This window comes from Thermobia domestica, chromosome 8 (genome assembly GCF_964235325.1).
Source record: "Thermobia domestica chromosome 8, izTheDome1.hap1.1, whole genome shotgun sequence".
Lineage (NCBI taxonomy): Eukaryota > Metazoa > Arthropoda > Insecta > Zygentoma > Lepismatidae > Thermobia > Thermobia domestica.
Genome location: NC_137461.1, coordinates 223008659 through 223027658, shown reverse-complemented (window position 1 = coordinate 223027658; position 19000 = coordinate 223008659). Strand labels below are relative to the sequence as shown.

The 19000-nt window shown below is 35.4% G+C and overlaps 2 non-coding genes across 2 annotated transcripts; both read left to right on the top strand.

Annotated features, from left to right (window-relative positions):
• Nucleotides 1-1212: 1212 nt before the first annotated feature.
• On the top strand, nucleotides 1213-1284 carry TRNAP-UGG (transfer RNA proline (anticodon UGG)). Its single transcript has one exon. It is a non-coding gene; the product is annotated as a tRNA-Pro (tRNA).
• Nucleotides 1285-17050: 15766 nt separating this feature from the next.
• On the top strand, nucleotides 17051-17122 carry TRNAP-UGG (transfer RNA proline (anticodon UGG)). Its single transcript has one exon. It is a non-coding gene; the product is annotated as a tRNA-Pro (tRNA).
• The last annotated feature ends 1878 nt before the right edge of the window (nucleotides 17123-19000 follow it).

Genomic DNA, 19000 nt, shown 5'->3' with positions numbered 1-19000 from the left:
ACCTTTGAATGTGTAAAAAGCCTGTGCAGATTGTGTCTTTGTTATAAAATCAATATCAATGTTATCGATGTTCTCTCGTATTAACTCACGTAGTACTTTAACATATATAATTTTCATTAGATTATCTGCTGGAAACATGGCGTATGGGAAATCATCCCCATTCTTTATGCAGTGACTGACAGTTTTCTTAGTTTCATCTAGAAGTTATCAGGATCGTTCAGTGTAACGAGAGGTCCACAAACGGTGTGATATAACAATATTTAAAATAAATGTATTATTAAAAGTATATTACGATGTATCTTTAAAAGTTGATAAATGCTATTCATTATGGCCATACAATCACTTTTTCAATTTATGGCTTTAACTATGAATGTTGTAACACTAAAACAATCTTCGAGATCTAAAATTTGGGTGAATTATCGTTGTCCAAGAGATTCCTTACATTTTTCGTTTAGAATTTCAAAAAATACTTCTTGTCTCGACTTTCATTGATTTCGTGAACCAAAACCAGATATTTCTCGTATCGTGAACAGCGCTAAAGGATCGCGAGCCCGAGCTGGAACTAGTGCACGCTTGAATTACTATGGGGTAGGTGAAGAAGCAAAATCATTTTGGGAGTAACTATTTTTGTATAATAATAATAGACCATAATAATAATAATAATAATAATAATAATAATAATAATAATAATAATAATAATAATAATAATAATAATAATAATAATAATAATAATAATTATTATTATTATTATTATTATTATTATTATTATTATTATTATTATTATTATTATTATTATTATTATTATTATTATTATTATTATTATTATTATTATTTGACGTACATTATAACACAAGATATCTGGAGGTAGTCAGGGACGGACGATGTCAATGAGGGAACCTGCTCACTTGCCCCCTTTAGTGTTGTCACTAATAGTGAACCTGAACCAGAGTAAGCCCACAATAAATTTGAGAGGAATAGGGAATGGAATAGGGAATACCACTATTTCTTCGCATTTTTTCTCATTCTCCGTATTTTCGAGCATTAATAGGAACTTTCTTCTATTACTTCAGCTATTTCATTTCCTAAAGTCTCACAGAGATGTCGTTACTGAAGTGAAAGTGACAAGTGGCTCGAGAAAGCATTTATATGGAGATATTTTTCATATCATATCACATTAGAATTTATAGTAATTACACAAAACAGTCAAAGTGTGGCTCGTTGGTCTAGGGGTATGATTCTCGCTTTGGGTGCGAGAGGTCCCGGGTTCAAATCCCGGATGAGCCCTTTTTTGAACTCTAGACGTCCTATTTTTATTTCCTTACTTCGATGGTCACAGAAAATTAAATTTGTAGACTTCAGATGTATACCTATAAATTAAAATCATGTCAGGATATTTTGTATCGGGTGTATTACCTCCAAGGTTAACAAAATTTTAGAACTCAAAAGTGATGCAGTATTTTTGGCTAAATTCAATTTTGAAACACTATACCAGTCAACCTCTCAAGCGGTAGCAATAATATTCAGTAGTTCCGTACATTGAGTCACTACTTCGTAACAACATACCACCCAAACAAGTAACCAAAACAATAAGGAAGGGGGCTGAAATTATTTTTGGGGAAAAAGCTGACCTATTTACACATAGGCTGAATACCAACAAACATCAGAAAGTTTCAGTGGGATGTAGGTGATTATAGGGGGGTTAGCTCCCTGTGGCCACCCATTCCTACGTGTCTTCTACCCAGGGGTGTAGCCAGCAGGTTTGTGTAGGGGGGCCCGTCGGTTTTGAGGGGGGGCCAGCTACAATGTACAAGTCAATTTTGGTTTTCTTCTGGAAAACTAAAAACACTATTTTAGCTTCTTCTTCTTCTTCTTCTTCTTCTTCTTCTTCTTATTATTATTATTATTATTATTATTATTATTATTATTATTATTATTATTATTATTATTATTATTATTATATTTCGTACAATTATCAAATAAGTACAATATCATTAGGAAAGATAGGAACCTGACACTAGAAAACAAATCTAAGGGAGGTGGGTGTATGATTTTAATAAACAATAAATACTCGTATACAATGATACAAGTTCCTGACGATAGGTTGGACGTAATAATATTAAAAATTTTAATCCCTGACAATAAACCACTTTTACTATGTTTGCACTATTTTCCACCTACACTACCGTTAAAGAATTTTATAGACTACTGTGATTGGTTGTGTTCCTACTTATTGACAATAAAAAGTAATTTTATAATAATAGGTGATTTTAATGCTGGAGGAATTGACTGGAAAACAGGGACTGTAACTGCTAGCAATTTTTATGCTAAGAAACAAGCAGAAAAGGTAATAGAATTAAGCAACCTTCTCCAATTAAACCAGCTAAGTAAGTCCTATGATGCCGCAAATAAAGATAGAGTACTTGACTTGTTGCTGACAAATATAGAAAATAGTACAATTAATTTTAATGTTGAACCATTAACTAAAATCGATCGTTTCCACCCACCATTTGTATATTCATGGAATACTATAAGAAACAATAGCTCAAAAAAGAATGCAAAACAGACTAGTAATTATGACTTCAAAAAAGCTGATTTCTTGCAGGTTTATTACGGAATAAAGAAAATAAATGAAATTAATGATCCTACCAACAATGTAGATAAAATGTCTGAAAATTTGTATGACAAAATATATGAAGTTTTCGATTCCCATGTACCAAAGAAACTGTATAATAATAAAATGACATATAAGGACCCGTGGATGAATAGAGACCTTAAATCATTAATAAATAAGAAAACAAAATATTTTATAAAGGCCAAACAATCAAATAATAAAATATGGTATCAGAGGTACTCCGATTTAAGAAAGTTGGTCAAAAAGAAATATCTAGAGGCTAGAAAATTTTACTTTTTAACGTTGGAGAACAGTATTTGTAATGACAGTTTGTATTTCTGGAGAACATTCAAACAATCACATAACAAACAAATGCCAAAACAGATAAAATATAATAATACTTCAGTGTCAGAAATTTCAGATATAGCAGAATGTTTTAAAGTTGTATTTCATAATTCTTTTAATTCTGATTCCAACCAAAATAAAAAATGTAAGGTTCTGAAACTGACAGAAAATAATGATAATTATGTACCCATTTGTACTCCATCTTTCACGCAAAAAGAAATAATTGAAACAATCAGTAAAATTAAGGGAAGTACTACACCTGGGCCTGATAACATTCCATATTATATCATTAAAGCCTGTAGTAATGAAATAGCGTCAAATTTAGCTAATATATGTAACACATCGTTAAAGACTGGAGTATTTCCTTCAAAATGGAAGCAAACATATGTTGTGCCAATATACAAATCTGGTGATAGATATGATGTTAAAAATTATAGACCTATTAGTTTGGTAAGTGCATTCTCTAAGATTTTTGAATTAATCGTACACCAACATTTATATTTTAATGTAAAGAATATTTTAAGTGATACGCAACATGGTTTTTATAAAGGTAGATCGATTGCAACGAATCTCATTCATTTTACAGATTTTACGTACTTTGCACTAAAAAGTAATTTACAGGTTGATGTTATATATATTGATATGTCAAAGGCCTTTGACTCTATTGATCATAAATTACTTCTGAATAAATTATCAAACATTGGCCTATCACCGTCTTATATTAAATGGTTTGAAAGTTACTTATCAAATAGAACTTTTAAGGTAAAAATTGGCAAGGTAACATCTACTCAAGGTCATATAGGGAAGGGAATACCTCAAGGGTCTCCCCTGGGTCCGCTTCTTTTTTCTCTATTCATCAATGACCTACCAGAAAAAGTAAGGTATTCAAAAATACTATTATACGCAGACGACATAAAGCTCTTTAGAATAGTTAATAATGAGTATGATAATTATCTCCTGCAGAAAGACTTAGATGCAGTAAACCATTGGTGCGAGAATAATTTATTAACTATTAACTCTGGAAAAACTAGATATATGACATTTACTAATAAGACTCAATACTTTGTAAGTAAATATAAAATTCATGGAGTAAGAATAAACAAAGTAGAACAAATTAAAGATCTCGGTATTATTTATGACAGACAATTGAAATTTAGTAATCACATAAATGATTTAGTACAATCAACGAGAAAAACCATAGGTTTTATCTTTAATCAATGGCCTGATTTTTTAAATGGTAGTTCTTATGTGTACTTATATAAGACACTTGTTAGATCCAAACTTGAATTTGGTTCAGTCGTTTGGAACAGCTTGTCTAATATACTTATTAACAAACTTGAAGCAGTACAGAAATGTTTTATACGACTACTATGTTATAAAATGAAAAAGGACTACTATTCACACGAGTATGAATATTGGTTAACTTTTTGGGGACTTCATTCTCTAGCAGAAAGAAGAAATTTTATGGATAAATGTTTTATTCAAATGGTATTGGATAATAAATATAGTAGCAATTACTGCTTGGAAAATATAGGAATAAGAGTGCCGTGTTATAGTGTAAGAAGTCAGTCAACATTGGTAGCACTAAATTCAAAACGCGAAATATTGAGAAGAGTGACAATGTCTTATAACAGCTTAAAATGAACATATGTTGGGAGAAACAATAGAGCAATTATTTTATTTTATTTTATTTTTTTTTTCCAAAGATTAATCTGTTTTAACTTCACGACAAGGGCCTTCATTTTATTATTATTATATATCTTTAGAATATCTTTATTTATAACATTTTATTCAAAGAAAAAATATTTTATGTGGAAATGTGACAATAGGTAACCAGGATCTTTTACATAGAAGATACGAAATTTTAAGCAAAGTTGACTCATTATTTTAACGATACTTAAATGAAACTTTAATTTCCATAGTTCTGTTAATAGTATTTTATGATATTGACTGTATTTATTTTAATCTTATTTTATAATCAGCTTTAATCTTGTAATGTGAATATATTAAACTTCTGACAAGGGTCTTAACCTACTAATATTCATTCTATATCACAATTTTTCTGGTCTGTTTAAAATGATTGTATAATAGTCTTAACATAGTGCTGTATTTTTGCCAAAGAGCTGTTCACGGCACTGAAAATAAAGTTATTATTATTATTATTATTATTATTATTATTATTATTATTATTATTATTATTATTATTATTATTATTATTATTATCCATAAATTATATTCAAGATAGTTTTTATTATGCTTAATCAAGAACTACTGCCCGGGACCAAACGCTATACGTTTGTGCATAACTATAAAGGTAACCAAGAAAGTTCTGTCCCTTTTTGTGGAGGTCTGTGTTCAATTGGACCTCACACCGTGAGTTGAGTGCGAGTGGAGATAAGGCGAACGTCAGTTGTTGGTGTGGGTATGTCCAACATACTACCTGGTTGTGGCAATTCAGACACACGTGAACTTGCGTAAAGACAGAGGGAACATGGGACATCCACAGAGCGTCATAAGAGCATGTGTGCTGAACGAGTTCAAATGGAGGTCAAACGCCGCTGTAGCGGGACAGAAGATATGCCAGGCCTTTGGTGAGGGTGTCGTGACGACGCGGACATTGCAGCGATGGTTTAACAAGTTTAAGGACGATGACGAAACACCCGAAAACACCACGTGCCAGAAGACCAACACATGTATTATCTGTCAGGAAAGTAAATGTACACCTGTTTTTCGAGTCTGGCATTCCTGCTCTCCATCCGTGGAGAGTATGAGAATTAAATCAATCAAATGTTTACTGAGGGGCAAAAAGAAAAGTTTAATCTGAATAAGACATTGCAGAGGGACACAAGCTGTGAATACGAATAGTGCATAGTGTAAGTAAAGGACGACACCGAAAGAGAAAGCCAGACACAGCTGTTGAACTTAGAAAAAAGAGTAAAAATTGTTGAAGTGGGAACATAAAACACAAATACAACAAATACGCCGAAAACTAAACATTCACCATGCCATGATCTTGGTGTAGTGGTTAAGATGCTGGCTTACAAATGCAAAGGTCGCCAGTTCGAATCTTCGGTGAGGACATTTTTAAAAATTTTTGTTTATAATATACTATGCAGCTCATGAGAGGTGGTAAAAGAGATCGTATTTAGTCTTTCGTAGCAATTATTATTGGTAAGGTTTAGTACTGATAATACTTTTTGTTTTGTTTTTGTCTTTTTGTCTTGATAAAAGTAAAAAGAAAAACATGGAAGTAGATCATACTCATGGTTATTAAAAATACAATTTCTACATGCCTTACGCCTCCCGACCACGTTTCTACGTTAGCAAGTAAGAGGTTTGTGTTTAGGTTAGGCTGGTCAATACGTTTTGCAAAGGAGCCCGGTTTAGCTCTGACGCACCACAGGTGCGAGAAGGGAGAAAAACACTTTTTCTCTCTCCCTCTGTGTGTCTGTTTATCTATCTATCTGTATATATATAACGCTATTTGTGAATGCCGTAACCACCCTAATTTTCAGCGGATTGAGATGAAACTTGGCACAAACATTAATTGTTGAAATATCTTCAGTTCGTTAACCAGAATAATCAGACGAAAATGTTCAAAATGGCGGCCCTTTAAACTCGTAAAAACTTCCAAGGAAACCAAATTTCGCCCATAAATGGGTATTCAGAAAGTTTGAATAACTTTTCCTCTTTTACTGAAATATTTGTGTGCAGAGACTTATTGAAATATTGGACCCGATTAATCGCATAAAGAATGTTCACGCCCTTTTCGCTACGGTCAGGTTTTTTTTTTTTTTTTTTTTTGCAGGAGGGGGTTATTTTCGTAGTGATGATAAGATGATTGCTAGTGATGATATGAAATTACACATTGAAAGTGAAGTAACTTGTGAAACGTGTTATTTGAAAGAATCATATAATAAATGTGCTTTCCTCTAACACAGAGAGAGCGTGAATGGCGAAGAGTGTTATTTGATTTGCTTTTTAGTAACACATTGCATTGCAAATAAAGGTAGGCAACATTAGTGGTAAGTAAAACAATAACAACAACAACAATAATAATAATAATAATAATAATAATAATAATAATAATAATAATAATAATAATAATAATAATAATAGGTGTTGTTTGTGGCAAGGCAATATCTTCCTCAATTCTTCTTCAAACGTAATGATTGTAACGCCATATCTCCCTTACAAACAAAATATTAGCAATTTATATCGAAAGAACGGGAAACTGTTGAGTGATGGGAGCAACGTTGGACAGTATGCACTCATAGTACTCAGAAAAATAAGCGATTTCAATGAAAAATGAACGAAGAGTCATTGCCGTGGGTAGTCATGGAGCCAAGCAGAGCCCTCTTTAGGCAAAATGTCGATAACTTATATCGAGAGAACAGGAGGTGATAGTGAGATGGGACCAACGTTGGACACCGTGGACCCATAAGGCGCATCGAAAAAATTAGGGGGGCGGGCGCCAGCCAGCCTTACTTATTTCCACATAATAATATAAAATTATATTGTCGAAATACACACACGAGTTAGCTAGTAATATGTCATATTATTATTATTATTATTATTATTATTATTATTATTATTATTATTATTATCATCATCGACAGCGTCTTTTCATTACGTGTGCATGTTTGACGTGAAGCCAAAGAGAAGATCCATCATTCATAGAAAGAATAAGAATAGCCAGTTACTTTAATTGCGAACGACGGCGAAAAATACGAAAAGAGACAACCTTAGCGAAAAGAAACAATACTTTCTCTCAAATGGATAAAAGAATAAAGCCGAGATAGATTCGAACTCGCATGGACGGCGCGAACAGTCAGTTCAGTGTCCACTTTTTTTTTAACTGACTCACCGAATGTGTTTTAGTAACTTACTTATTGCTAATTTTATTTGCTTCACTCGTTTAACTTGCTTTTTCTAATAACTTATAACGACAGGGACACGAACACAGAAACATCGAGGACAGTTAAAAATCATAGATGCTCTCCCACCGGGAATCGAACCCGGGACACCATGCACCAAAGGCGCATGTGCTAGCCACTAGACCAGCCGGCGGGGCACTACTCACTCTCTGTGTCGTTAGGGATTACGACCACTGTATTGCCAGCTATCACTTCTGAGGGTTGTATACTATGATCACATGTTTCTTCTTTCCTGGAAGAGTTAAACCTACATTCTATGTAATACATGAAATATTTAGACCTACATGCTCTTCATATAATGTAATAAAAGGTCATGCTGGGAATAAGAAAAAGAACATTCCTTGGACAAAACGGAAACTATTGGCATCAGAAATAATTATCTACGAGGCATGCGCAGTAGTATATTTTAGAATAGTTACTGTTTAGTTCAGTAAACGAAGAAAGGGGTATAAGAAAGCAAATATGTCGAGTCAACGAGATCGACCAGAGTTGACAGAGGCGGAGTAGTAATACAACAACTTGGTTAAATTGATAATTGGTTCTTTATTCTGTAGTAGATCGTATCACTCTTTACGGGAGAGTAGAGAAAGACTTACTAACGCTGTTATATAGTAAGCATTAGTAACACGATCATACAGACACAAATGGATGTAACTGTGAGTACTACAACTTGGATTTAACGAAAGCCGTTTAGATATTCAGTGGTTTGCAGGGTTGTATAAGACACAAAAAGATAAGACACAATACAATTCTTCATACCTCAGCTTCCAGTAACTAGATACATGCAATTTCAGGACGTATTGCAGGATACAAAATGCTTTGCATTACTTGTTTGTTTGTAGACAGCTACTAGCTTAGTGTTCTGAAAGGTTGTGTATAAACTAGAGATAGCCAATTCCGGAATTATTACTTTCCGGACTCCCGAAAGTAAAACCGGACAAATTCCGGAATTCGGAAAATTCCTATTTTGGAATAATTCCGGAATTCGGAAAATTCCGATCTTGGAGTAATTCCGGAATTCGGAAAAATCCGGAATTTAGAAATTTCTGATTTCGTTTACATTCCGGAATTCGGAACAATCCGGATTTTTTCGAAATCCGGAATTTTTCTCAATTCCGGATTTATCTAAATTCCGGATTCTTCCCGAGTTCCGGAATTCTTCTGAATTATGGAGTTTAACTGAATTCCATACTTTTCCGAAATCCGGAAAGTGAAAGTTCCGCTTCCAAAAAATGAATTTATTTTGGTTAATATGAATCATGGTGGAAATAAGTCTTTGACCAGGTAATGGCGACTGCTTTGAAAGAAATAGAGAGTATGAGAATTCAATCTGTCATATTAGTAGTTTCGTGTGGAGAAAATACAAACTTGTGAACCAACGGTTCAAGGAAAACACAAGTTATTAATGTAAACTTTTCGGACATCATAAAAGAAATACGAAAGACATTTTGAATCGAAGAAATATAACATACAAGTTTGCAAGCTGAGACAAAGAAACCTAACGTAACCAGACTAAAGACGAATCGTTTACCGCGTAGCGATCAAGGTCGAGCTGTTTTCCAGAGCGAGTTTCGAGTTGAGTCGAGTTTGATAATGGTTCGCTCGCTCGCTCAGCTCGTTTTAACTCTTTTTTAAATAATGGCCTGATTAGACTGGAAAGCGAAAGCCATGAGAAATGTAAGCACTAATATGGAATACTTTTTAGTGCTGCTCACGACAGGGGTGCGTCTCTTCTCGTAATTTTAGTGCATCTCGTGGGGCAATTTTTGTGTATCTCGTCTCGTCTAGATAACGAGAAGACAAGGTTTTTTTTTATTATTACGAGACAGCCTCAAATGTCGTAATCACCAATATAAGTATATACTGTTGTTCTTAAAATCAAGGCTGAGACCTTCACTGTCGAATTTTTGAGCCCAAGCAGAAGACCAACTCGGGTAGCGATATCAACCGGCTCTGCTCGTATCAACTGAGCGAACAGCTCGAGTCGGCTCGGTTGGGATGAGCCGATGACCCGAGCCGGCTCACTTGGAACGAGCCATCGACTCAGCTCAATTGAGCCGATGCCTCGAGCTTTCTCGGTTGGGATGGGTCCCCTACTCGGCTCATGTGAACCGGTTCAAGCCAGCTAAGTTGAAATTAGTCCATCGGCACGTTTCGATTCAGCTCAACTAAGCCGATGGCTCAAATCGGCTCGGTTGGGTGAGCTGTTGGCTCGGCTCACTTCTTGGTTCGGTTCGATAGTGAATGAGCTGTAAGCCGAGCCGCTCGAGCCGTTGAGAGCCCTAAACCCGGTCCCAGCTGTTTTGAACATGTTTGGCTGAAGCCTATAACTCTTAACAATTTTTGGCTCGAGCCCGAAAACTTGCCCTTTCGGAACTCAAACCCAGAACATGACCGATGTCCTTCCCTCCTGAAGACTTCTCGACGACCGAGATCGACAGTCAATTAGCTTTTACTATTCAGATACAAACCGTATATCTTTCAAAGATTATACACGGTGTTGATATAATAATAATAATAATAATAATAATAATAATAATAATAATAATAATAATAATAATAATAATAATAATAATAATAATAATAATAATAATAATAATAAAAGTTTTAAACTTGCCGTTGAAATTTGGCAAAACTTACTTAAAAGTAGAGATTTCGGGGAAAGGGTTCCGTACCTTCAAGACAGTGGCGTAGGGAAGGGGGCCCGGAGGGGCCGGCCCCCCAAAGAGGTCCGAAATTGTACTTTGGTACTTTGATGTTTGTAATTTTTATATATTTTTATGTTTATATATTTTTTGTTTGTAATTTTTCTATATGTGCCTATAACAGCACTTGCCCCCCCCCCCAAAACACATCCTGGCTACGCTACTGCTTCAAGACACACCTGTTTTTTCTCCATACGAAACTACAAATATGACAGATTGAATTCTCATACACCCCATTTCTTTCAATGAAGTCGCCATTACCTGGTCAAAGACTTATTTCCGCCACGATTCATATTAACCAAAATAAATTCATTTTTCGGAAGCGGAACTTTCACTTTCCGGATTTCGGAAAATTATGAAATTCAGTTAAACTCCGGAATTCAGAATAATTTCGGAACTCGGAAACAATCCGGAATTGAGAAAAATTCCGGATTTCGAAAAAAATCCGGATTGTTCCGAATTCCGGAATGTAAACGAAATCAGAAATTTCTAAATTCCGGATTTTTCCGAATTCCGAATTATTCCAAGATCAGAATTTTCCGAATTCCGGAATTATTCCAAAATCGGAATTTTCCGAATTCCGGAATTTGTCCGGTTTTACTTTCGGGAGTCCGGAAAGTAATAATTCCGGAATTGGCTATCTCTAGTTTATACACAACCTTTCAGAACACTAAGCTAGTAGCTGTCTACAAACAAACAAGTAATGCAAAGCATTTTGTATCCTGCAATATGTCATGTATTAAAATCCGACAGCAGTTTCAGTATCTTTCCTGAAATTGCATGTATCTAGTTACTGGAAGCTGAGGTATGAAGAATTGTATTGTGTCTTATCTTTTTGTGTCTTATACAACCCTGCAAACCACTGAATATCTAAACGGCTTTCGTTAAATCCAAGTTGTAGTACTCACAGTTACATCCATTTGTGTCTGTATGATCGTGTTACTAATGCTTACTATATAACAGCGTTAGTAAGTCTTTCTCTACTCTCCCGTAAAGAGTGATACGATCTACTACAGAATAAAGAACCAATTATCAATTTAACCAAGTTGTTGTATTACTACTCCGCCTCTGTCAACTCTGGTCGATCTCGTTGACTCGACATATTTGCTTTCTTATACCCCTTTCTTCGTTTACTGAACTAAACAGTAACTATTCTAAAATATACTACTGCGCATGCCTCGTAGATAATTATTTCTGATGCCAATAGTTTCCGTTTTGTCCAAGGAATGTTCTTTTTCTTATTCCCAGCATGACCTTTTATTACATTATATGAAGAGCATGTAGGTCTAAATATTTCATGTATTACATAGAATGTAGGTTTAACTCTTCCAGGAAAGAAGAAACATGTGATCATAGTATACAACCCTCAGAAGTGATAGCTGGCAATACAGTGGTCGTAATCCCTAACGACACAGAGAGTGAGTAGTGCCCCGCCGGCTGGTCTAGTGGCTAGCACATGCGCCTTTGGTGCATGGTGTCCCGGGTTCGATTCCCGGTGGGAGAGCATCTATGATTTTTAACTGTCCTCGATGTTTCTGTGTTCGTGTCCCTGTCGTTATAAGTTATTAGAAAAAGCAAGTTAAACGAGTGAAGCAAATAAAATTAGCAATAAGTAAGTTACTAAAACACATTCGGTGAGTCAGTTAAAAAAAAAGTGGACACTGAACTGACTGTTCGCGCCGTCCATGCGAGTTCGAATCTATCTCGGCTTTATTCTTTTATCCATTTGAGAGAAAGTATTGTTTCTTTTCGCTAAGGTTGTCTCTTTTCGTATTTTTCGCCGTCGTTCGCAATTAAAGTAACTGGCTATTCTTATTCTTTCTATGAATGATGGATCTTCTCTTTGGCTTCACGTCAAACATGCACACGTAATGAAAAGACGCTGTCGATGATGATAATAATAATAATAATAATAATAATAATAATAATAATATGACATATTACTAGCTAACTCGTGTGTGTATTTCGACAATATAATTTTATATTATTATGTGGAAATAAGTAAGGCTGGCTGGCGCCCGCCCCCCTAATTTTTTCGATGCGCCTTATGGGTCCACGGTGTCCAACGTTGGTCCCATCTCACTATCACCTCCTGTTCTCTCGATATAAGTTATCGACATTTTGCCTAAAGAGGGCTCTGCTTGGCTCCATGACTACCCACGGCAATGACTCTTCGTTCATTTTTCATTGAAATCGCTTATTTTTCTGAGTACTATGAGTGCATACTGTCCAACGTTGCTCCCATCACTCAACAGTTTCCCGTTCTTTCGATATAAATTGCTAATATTTTGTTTGTAAGGGAGATATGGCGTTACAATCATTACGTTTGAAGAAGAATTGAGGAAGATATTGCCTTGCCACAAACAACACCTATTATTATTATTATTATTATTATTATTATTATTATTATTATTATTATTATTATTATTATTATTATTATTATTGTTGTTGTTGTTGTTGTTGTTGTTGTTGTTTTACTTACCACTAATGTTGCCTACCTTTATTTGCAATGCAATGTGTTACTAAAAAGCAAATCAAATAACACTCCTCGCCATTCACGCTCTCTCTGTGTTAGAGGAAAGCACATTTATTATATGATTCTTTCAAATAACACGTTTCACAAGTTACTTCACTTTCAATGTGTAATTTCATATCATCACTAGCAATCATCTTATCATCACTACGAAAATAACCCCCTCCTGCAAAAAAAAAAAAAAAAAAAAAAAAAAAAACCTGACCGTAGCGAAAAGGGCGTGAACATTCTTTATGCGATTAATCGGGTCCAATATTTCAATAAGTCTCTGCACACAAATATTTCAGTAAAAGAGGAAAAGTTATTCAAACATTCTGAATACCCATTTATGGGCGAAATTTGGTTCCCTTGGAAGTTTTTACGAGTTTAAAGGGCCGCCATTTTGAACATTTTCGTCTGATTATTCTGGTTAACGAACTGAAGATATTTCAACAATTAATGTTTGTGCCAAGTTTCATCTCAATCTGCTGAAAATTAGGGTGGGTACGGCATTCACAAATAGCGTTATATAGGCCTATATACAGATAGATAGATAAACAGACACACAGAGGGAGAGAGAAAAAGTGTTTTGCTCCCTTCTCGCACCTGTGGTGCGTCAGAGCTAAACCGGGCCCCTTTGCAAAACGTATTGACCAGCCTAACCTAAACACAAACCTCTTACTTGCTAACGTAGAAACGTGGTCGGGAGGCGTAAGGCATGTAGAAATTGTATTTTTAATAACCATGAGTATGGTCTACTTCCATGTTTTTCTTTTTACTTTTTGCAGCTACATCGGAACGTTCAATTTTTATTCTTTACTAATTGCAAATGGCGTTTACATTCAAAATATGAGGAATTTTGCTGGCATTTGTTCGGATATTTTTCTCTTTTGAAATGAAGAAAAGAATAAAACCAATACGCAAAGACAAAAGTATTATCAGTACTAAACCTTACCAATAATAATTGCTACGAAAGACTAAATACGATCTCTTTTACCATCTCTCATGAGCTGCATGTATTATAAACAAAAATTTTTAAAAATGTCCTCACCGAAGATTCGAACTGGCGACCTTTGCATTTGTAAGCCAGCACCTTAACCACTACACCAAGATCATGGCATGGTGAATGTATAGTTTTCGGTGTATTTGTTGTATTTGTGTTTTATGTTCCCACTTCAACAATTTTTACTCTTTTTTCTAAGTTCAACAGCTGTGTCTGGCTTTCTCTTTCGGTGTCGTCCTTTATTTACACTATGCACTATTCGTATTCACAGCTTGTGTCCCTCTGCAATGTCTTATTCAGATTTAACTTTTCTTTTTACCCCTCAGTAAACATTTGATTGATTTAATTCTCATACTCTCCACGGATGGAGAGCAGGAATGCCAGACTCGAAAAACAGGTGTACATTTACTTTTCTGACAGATAATACAAAGAGGAACTGGGACTACAATTCAGTGTGTGGAGAAACCATTCGGCAGCACATCCATCAACTTGTGAAGCACTACAAGTTGGGTCAATGGGTCTCACATATTTTGACTCCGGGCCAGAAGGCAACGCGGCAGTCGCCTGTGTTTATTTACTGTTTCGGTGCCATTTCTGGACAAGGCGTTGACATGTGATAAAAAGTGTGTCCTATACGAAGCTCCACGGCGCCGTCATCATTGGTTAGCATCCCATGAACCGATTTCAAAACAGCCGAAACCAGCACTGTACCAGAATAAGGTCCTTCTGTGTGTTTGGTGCATCGTGCATCGGGAACTGCTACCAGCTGGTCAGAGTATCAATGCAACTGTGTACTGTCAGCAGTTGAGCTGTGCTCAACAAATACTCAAAACTCTGGAGCCATCGCTTCTGAATTGCAAATGGGTCCTCGTTTACGGGACAACGCTAAGTCCCACGTGGCTAAGATGACTCAGGACACCATTTTCCGCCTTGCATGGAAAACAATATTGCAACCACTATATTCCCCGGGTATTGCACCGTCCGATTATCACCTGTTCCATTGCTTGAACAATCACCTTAGAGAACGCCAGTTCAAATCCCTAGTAAAACTCCAAAATGCACCTGATACTTTCTTCGTTTCACGGCCCACCAAGTTCTACCGCGATGGATTCCATGGCTTTCCAGAACGTTTTCAGAAGGTCGTCGATGCTGATGAGGACTATTTTTGATCTTCCAGGTTAGGTGACATATCAATGTTTGAAGGTGATGGATGAAAAAGCAACAAAACTTTTCTTGGTTACTTTTATATTTAAATTTAAGACCTTGTATACAGAACCTATTTACACAAGATTGATTTTCTTTGAAATTTATTTAAGTTCTTTATGGTTTCCTAACAAAAATATTTATTTATTATTCGTGACAAAAAAAAAAAAAAAATATTACACTGAGTAGAAATAAAAGAGAGAGCGAATGAAATCCAAATTGAATAAAAGCATTGTTTCTCACCAAATTTTCCATCCTCTATGTCTTTTAAAACACTTGTTAAAGCATATAAAATATACTGTACTTACAAATCAGTTTAATACCTTTGTTTTATGGCTGTATTTGTAGTACCCTGTTAAAACGTTTGTCTTCAAACTGTCAAATATAAATCGCAGTAAATTGTGTAATCTGCTGTCACAAAAAAGTATCCCATTTTTCGATCGGTATGGAAAAACAATATTTCTCCATACTATTTTACCATAAATTATTAATTGTCAATAAACTTTGTTACTTTTAAATGAATGAAGAGATAATTTTACTATGATGTTTTAAAAGCTGGTCATTTGGGGGGGCCAGGAAACCATTTGGGAGGGGCCGGGCCCCGATGGGCCCCCCCCTTGGCTACACCCCTGCTTCTACCATCATAACAATGATGTGCTAGAGGGGAGGTGTGGATGTCCCCTGGTAGCCTCGACTGCCCCTGCCGACTGATCTCTCCCCAGACGTGTTATATTATTTATTATAGTATAGGTCAAGTAATATAAAACTAATATTTTCGGTATACAAAAAAAAAAAAAAATAGATGCCTCCCCAAAAAATAATTGTGACCCACCTGTTGCCCCAACAAAAAATTAGAAGCAGGCGTCATCACTGCACCAGAATGAGCAGGAGTCACATAGAAATGTGACATTGTGCTTCGTTGGTCGAGAGGTATGATTCTTATTTTGGGTGTGAAATTCTCCTATTCCTATCTCGGACGAGCTCTTCTTTTTTTTCTTCTTCTTCTTTTAATTATTAAAGATTTAGTTATATATTTGATACAGATTATAATGTTTGATTGACGAACGAATTTGGTAGCATGTTTATTCAAATTATATTTTCGTGGTGAATATGAATATCATGTAAGTCTCTATTACGCAAATGTGTACTGTAAGCAGTCCTGAACAGTAAGCCCGAGCTGGAACTAATATAAACGTGAACTATTATGATTCCCATTGAGATTTGAAAGCGCAAGTCTCATTGATGATGAGTAGTGACGGCGCAAGCATTAATTTCTCGGGGAATAGGTAAAAGAACAGAAACATTTTTGAAGGCAGTTTTTTTTTTTTTTTTTTTTTTGTATGCAAAAAAAGAAATATATATTTCTCGACCTACATTAAAACACAACATATCTCGGGCGATTCGGGGAGCTGACGATGTGATTGGAAGAGCTCGCTCCTTATTCCATCTAGCGTTGTCACTGATAGTGATCCTGAAGCAGAGTGAGCCTGTCATTCAATTTTAGAGGGTTGTTGCCATCTCCTTGTATTTCTCTCATTCCCCGCAATTTAAAGCATTAATTCGAACTTTCTTCTGCTACCTCAGCTCTTTCGTTTCATAAAGTCTCACAGAGATGTCGTTACTGAAGTGAAAGTGACAAGTAGCTCGAGAAAGAAATGTTGAACTTGTTATTTAGATTTTTTTATATCATGTCATTACCATCAGAATGTATAATAGTGAAAACACTCGAAATGTGGCTCGTTGGTCTAGGGGTATGATTCTCGCTTTGGGTGCGAGAGGTCCCGGGTTCAAATCCCGGACAAGCCCTTATTTTTAAACATACGATTTACTTATTATAACTTCATATTTTTCTCTTGTTACTTCGATGGTCACAGAAAATTAAATTTACAGACTTCGAATGCATAACTATCTATCACTTAAAATAATGTCAGGATATTTTGAAAAGGATGTGGTTACCAACCGGTGTATGATGACACACTGATTTACGTTCAGAAATATTCGGTTTAAAGCTTTTAAAAATGTATAGTTATGCTGTATGTCAATATTGTCAAAGTTCAGTCAACAAATAGGAGCATGATGAACTAAGGGTATGAACTTACTTTGTTGTAAAATATGCCTGCATCAACACCAGTTTAAGTAAGATTGTGATTGACAACACTTCGTCCGTAACTTGTTTTGAGATCTTCAGTTTCATTCCATAATCTTCAAACGACCTGCTTACTCGCGTGTCTTTTCAGTTTCCTTGGCTCATTAGGTTCGCAGTAAACAGGATGCTCTAAATTTTCCAGGTCTCTGTAGGTTGTGTCGAATAACGAATCAAAAGATAAGGTTTCTCCCTCTACTCTTTTGGTTACAAAGTGTGCCCAATTGGGACAATATTGTGACACGTTAAACTGAAGCTCGTATTGTTACGTTCAGGAGACCGGAAGTTAAGTTATACAATTTCTTTCCCAGTTAATTTTCTATGATTATTACAAATGTCTCGTTCATGTTCAGGTTCAACTTCAAACATTTTAACTGTAATTAGACTGGGCTATTAAACCATTAAATCAGGAAAAGCGTCCTTTCCCCTTTGGCTGAAAATAATATGAAAATCTAGAAATTTGAAAAAAATTAAAATTAGAGATACCTCATATCACTGGTGTTCCATACCTTCTATGATCCATGACATCCTGCCCTTTAAGTATTCTGAGATATATAAGGGTTGGACAGAGTAATAATACCAAAAATGAGCGAAAAAGACATATTTTTTTCTGCTACTTGGTAGGACCACCTTTGACGGGCAAAACAGCTTAGTAGTTTGTTACAAACAAGTAAAGCAAGGTCATAATTATGTATTCATAACACGTAGCAAGCTGCTTTACTTTTCTGCATGTTAAAATCAAACTTGACATTGATGAATAGCTTAGAATTATATATTCCGTGGAGATGTTGTACATAATAATTGTTTTTACGGGCGGTCTTTTTATAGTATGGCAGTTTGAAGAATGGATACACCTTTTTTCCGGTTCAAAGAAATGTTAATTGGATAAGCAGAATACAGAAAAGACCTTTCGGAAATAAAATATGCAGATCACACACGTAGAACAAGGTAATTCATTAATATGCAGCATATGTAACGCGGCAGCTGCTGGGTCGGAATGAGTGAAAGAAAGTACTGGAAACGTTTAGATCTTTTTTCCAAGCTTATTATTGTTGGAATAGGGGAAAGAACACTTTCGAAACTTCTGGAAATGTTTCTTGTATTATACTTGTTTACTTTTATATGGGAAAGGGACATATTGTAATTGTCTGGAGTATAAGGGGGACGGAACTGTTTGGTTTTAATCGGGAATTGATTGCGGATTTTCCGGCATTGAAAATGATATGACTCGGTGTACTTTTATGGAATTATAACGTGACTAAGATATAGTATAATGTAATATGTAGGGAATCATCATTAATGATTGCACCGGGACTCGAATTACTATTCTCCCACGTGGAGAACCGTACGCTAAATTTTATGCTTGCAGTGCGAACTTGTTACTTATATGTAGCTATGAATTGTGTATGACATAACAGGTATATATAAATTATATTGTACAGAAAGTTAGCAGAATGCGCTTCCGGGAATCGAACCAGGACTCTTCCACGTGAAAAGCCGTACGACAAACATTTTGCTTAGCAGATGTTGTTACTTATATG